The 4,994-nt window shown below is 34.8% G+C and overlaps 1 non-coding gene across 1 annotated transcript; it reads right to left on the bottom strand.

Moving 5' to 3' along the window:
* Positions 1-4,053: 4,053 nt before the first annotated feature.
* LOC129560565 (U6 spliceosomal RNA) lies at positions 4,054-4,156 on the bottom strand. Its single transcript, XR_008686798.2, has one exon. It is a non-coding gene; the product is annotated as a U6 spliceosomal RNA (small nuclear RNA).
* Between the last annotated feature and the right edge of the window lie 838 nt (positions 4,157-4,994).

Raw genomic sequence — 4,994 nt, 5'->3', positions numbered from 1 at the left:
GTATTCATGCATGGATGTGAGAGTTGGTTGGTAAAGAAGGCTGAGCACTGAAGAATTGATGCTTTCAAAATGTTGCGCTGGAGAAGACTCTTGAGAGTCCCTTGGACTGCAAGAAGATAAAACCATTCAATCCTAAAGGAAATCAGTTCTCAATATTTATTGAAAGGACTGATGCTGAAGCTGAAGCTCCAATACTTCGTTTGGCCCCCTGATGCGAAAAGCAGACTCACTGGAAAAGATGCCGATGCTGGGAAATATTGAAGACAAGAGGAGAAGGGGACAACAGAGGGTGAGATGGATGGATGGCATTACCAATTCAATGGACACAAGTTTGAGCAAACTCTGGGAGACAGTGAAGGACAGGGAAGCCTGGCGTGCTGCAGTCCATGGGGTTGCAAAAAGTTGGACACGACTGAGTACTGAACAACAAATCATAACTAAATATTATATTTTCAATGGGAAGTAAAGAAAAAGAACAGTAGGGAAAACATTTTCTCATACTGAACAATATTACTGAAGTATTCTTCAGAAATGAGAGCAAATATCAAAGTATAAATTAAATTTCTCTAATGAAATGTGCCCATTGACACCAAAAGGTAAGTACAGTGCAATTTATGTTTGTGTTCAAAGTGGATTGAGTCACAGGAGTCCATAGTCACAAAGTGGATTGAGTCTTTGTATCCTTAGAGATAGTGAATTACATTTGAATATTACTTCAATATATACTTACTGAACACCTGTTAATGGTATAAGGCTCTGTGCTGCTCACACTTTTGTCATTTAAGAGAAACTTCCCTTCCCTAAAAGGAACTTCACCAGACAAACCTGTTTATAAAACAAAAGTAAGTTTATTCTTATGCTATAAGTGAGGACACTACTCTGACAGAGACTCCCTTGCCTCAGAGAAGAAAGAAGGCAAAGTTAGGATATTTATGAGATTTCAGAGTCAGTTTATGGAGGATCTTTCAATGTGGGGGTGATGGGGGAAGGGCTGACTAGCACTGAAAAATAATTATGATGTAATAGTGTGCATTGGGTGGACACTGCAAAGGGAAGGTCTTGAGGTGAGGGTGTACAACCAGAAGAGACTAGAAGACTAAATAGTCCTATAATGCTATGTATTGAAAAGTCTTGATGGTTTGATGTTCATTTAAATGATTTTTCCTGGAAGCTTCTAAATGAACAATAAAGTTACTTGCAACTTATCTTCCCGGTCAAGAGTTTCCTGGAATAGTAAACGTATGTTGGTTGATGAAGACAATGGAATAGTAAAGTGATATTTGTGAAGACAGCCTAATGGTGGAGCAGAGTTATGTTAATGTAGAGAATAAGCTGTGTGCTGTAGGTGGTTTCAGCTTTCATTCGAGTGACTCAAAGTTAAATAAGATATAATCACAATTTTAAAAGAATATATAATAGAATATGAAAGTTTTTATTGAATACTAAAACAGATTTGTTCTGATTATAGAATGTTTAATTATTGATAAAAATAGAGAAAAATATAAACAAGAAAATGAAAATCACCATATCCCACCAACATAACAGAGCATTTGACATTTAACATGTTTATGTATTGTGTTCATTTGCATTTAGTTTATATGTATAGGGGCAGCTCAGATGGTAAAGAATTTGCCTGCAATGCAGGAGACCTGGGTTCGATCCCTGGGATGGGAGGTTCCCCTGGAGAAGGAAATAGCAACCTACTCCAGCACTCTTGCCTGGAGAATTCCAGAACAGAGGAGCCTGGTGGGTGAAAGTCCATGGGATCGCAAAGAGTTGGACATGACTGAGCAGCTAATACACACAAAATAAAATATATGTATTTTGTAACCAAAAGTTGAATTCCCATCATCAATAAGCTTCATAGCCAGCTTTATTTTTCACTTAATTAAAAAGTCCATGAACTTTTCTAATGTTATTAAATGTTCTTTGAAAACTTGAATTTTTAATGTCTGCGTTTGTATATATTTTAACCTAATTAAGTTAGTGTCTCATTCTGAAGCATCTTTGCATGCTCAGGAGCAATGAAGATACTTATTTGATATAACTATTTCAAAACATTTGGGTCAGTACTTCTTAGCAGCATCTGTCAGTAAGGACAGAGAAGAATGCATGTAAACTTTCATTCATTTGTTGAGCTTAGATCAAAACTGCTAAAATGTAGTCATAAAATTCCTTTAAAGCCTCATCTTTTCCCTTTAAAATAATTTTATGACGTTTCCTATGTCATTTTTAAAAAAATACTAAATAATTTTCTCCCAAAGTTTTGAGTAGAGTTGATTCTCTAAGGAGTTGTAAGAGCTTTTAGTATTCCTACTATGGAAGCTACATTCTAAAGGGTATTTATAGCCCAGTTTGCAAATCATGATGGCCATGATACAATTCATACAGTATTAAAATAATTATTCATAAGATTGTCCTGGATTCTGATGAAAAACAAGTCAGTGAGTAATGGAACCAACTTTAAATATCATGATTTATTACTGCAATTCAAACAGGAGATTTGGGAAGGGGGGGGGAAGGGAAATAAAACATTTGAAATAGTTGAGTCCAGTTACATTTAGTACCAGTAGCAAGAAAGGTTGATACTGGACAAGTCCAGCTGAACTGCACTGAAAGGAAGTAGGAAGATGGTCCATATCAAAATTTAAAAATAAATAAGTAAATAAAAGGATAAAGAGAAAGAAACAACAAGCATTACAGGAGGAAACAGAGATCATAGTAGAAATGCACCTTTTGTTGTCACTATCACTACGTATTAGCAAAATGCAAATATCAAATAAAAGCAATATTGTAGAAATCTCCTACTCTAAAAAGGAAGCACTAATTTTTAAAAGAGAAGTTTTTGTTACCTTTGGAAACGTTAAGGTCCCAGACTGGTAAATATTTCGAGACTAGTGAAGAAACTTTAGAGTGGAATTTTGCAGATAGTAAATATGATGAAAGTGAGAATAGCCACATGTCCCTTTTCCTAAAAGAATTACAGACATAAAGAGGTCAGGAACAGGAGAAAATTCAATAATACAAAGAGTAACACAAAACTTAGATGACTTGAAGATCCTGATGAAATTAGAGAAATATATCAGGCAGAAACAGAAGGATGAAATTGTCAAAGTCATAAATTTTATTTTTTTAACAATACTAATTGGAGCTGTTCTCACTGGAGTCAGATTCCACACTTAATTCAGGACTTTAGCAAGTAGGAATACAAGAGTTTAGGAAGAGCTCTACAGCTTATTTATTACTTGTTGCTAAGTTTTTGCCCTTAAAGTACATCAGTTTTATACTGTCCCTCCTCCATCTTCTGCTAAACATTGTTTCACTCTATATTTTTTATAATTTTGACTTTTTTATGTCTCATGTAAGTGACATCTTGTGTTTGTGTGTGTGAGTGTGTGCATGTGTGTGTGAGTCACTCAGTTATGTCCAACTCTGCAACCCCATGGACTTTAGCCCAACAGGCTCCTCTTTCCACGGAATTCTCCAGGTAAGAATACTGGAGGGGGTTGCCATTTCCTTATCTGGGGAATCTCCTCAACCCAGGGATTGAACCTGGGTCTCTTGCATTACAGGAAGATTCTTTACCACCTGAACTACCTGGGAAGCAAACGACATCATACAGTACTTGTTTTACTTTGTCTGACTTATCTCAGCAGAATGTGTTCAAGGTCCATCCATTTGTTGAAAATGGCAGAATTTCTTTCCTGCTTTTCCAGCTTTTCTGATGGCTGAGTAATACTCAATTGTTTATATATACCATGTCCTTTCTTATCCATTCATCTATTAATGGACCCTTGGGCTGCTTCTATGTCTTGGCTATTGCAAATAGTGCTGCAATGAACATGGGAGTGAGTGCATAAAAAGGTATAGGGACACATGAATAGACTCCTACACATTATGAATGGAAATCAAAAGATATTAAATAGGAGAAAGAGAGACAATTTGCAAAGTTCTCAGTAATTTTGTTTTGTTTTTGGTAATTATTTTTATTTATTAAAAAATGTTTAATTAGAAGATAATTGCTTTACAGTGTTGTTTTACAATCATGCAAATAATAATTTGGAACACTTCAGGAGTTTCCATGTTATCCTTGCACAGGGGCCATGCTAATCTTCTCTGCCTCATTTCAATTTTAGTATATATGCTGCTGAAGCAACCACGTTTTATTTTTTTGACAGGAGAAGATTAGAATATAGGAAAGAAATCAATTGCACTGTAGTGGATTCCTCTTGAAGGAATAGAATCCTTTTGGAATAGGAACTAATGGCTACATCTCAGCTCAAAGGGATATCTCTCCCAACTGCATTTAAATTCAGTAATAAGCACTTAAAAACTGGTATAGATTAACCAGAATCCTGAAAAAACAGAAACTACCTTTCAACCTTCAGATATTATTCCTACTTTCTTTGCTTTTTCCTCTAGGCTAAAACTTTGCATTACCAAGGAAAACTATTGCCTCTTCTGCTGTGGGCTTAAATTAGGAAGCCAAGAGCAGATTGAATCCTAGGGAGTGGTTTATCCTATCTAAGATAACTCAATTATCATTAAACTGTAGGTCCTTAGAGTAAAGAGATAATTGAATGTTGGTCAAAAAAAAAAAAAAGAGGAGAGAAGAAATAGGAAGTTAGGGAAATGTACTCCTATACACAATTCAAATATTTCTAAAAAAGTTAGTATAATTTTTTTGCCTCTCATTAAAATAAGTAGCTTTCCTCAGATGTATTATACTGTAGTCTAAGTAAAAAACAGATATTCAAAAATAGTTTTAAGAAGAGAAATAGTAAAATAAAACTCAATATAAATAATTTAAAGCAGCTTATTTATTTTGTGGTTATAATGATAACACCTCACCATATAGTAGAGAAATTAATAAGTATAAATACTCAAGGGCACAACAAATATAAAAAGAAATATGATGAGTATTCTGTTGAAAGAGAGATTTACAAAGAACAACTGTAATGCCAGAAATACAGAATAAGTTATTGCTTCTTGAG

The sequence above is a fragment of the Moschus berezovskii genome, chromosome 16 (assembly GCF_049115385.1).
Source record: "Moschus berezovskii isolate FMDL1 chromosome 16, NW_MosBer_1.0, whole genome shotgun sequence".
Taxonomy (NCBI): Eukaryota; Metazoa; Chordata; class Mammalia; order Artiodactyla; family Moschidae; genus Moschus; species Moschus berezovskii.
This window is presented reverse-complemented; position numbering and strand designations above follow the sequence as displayed.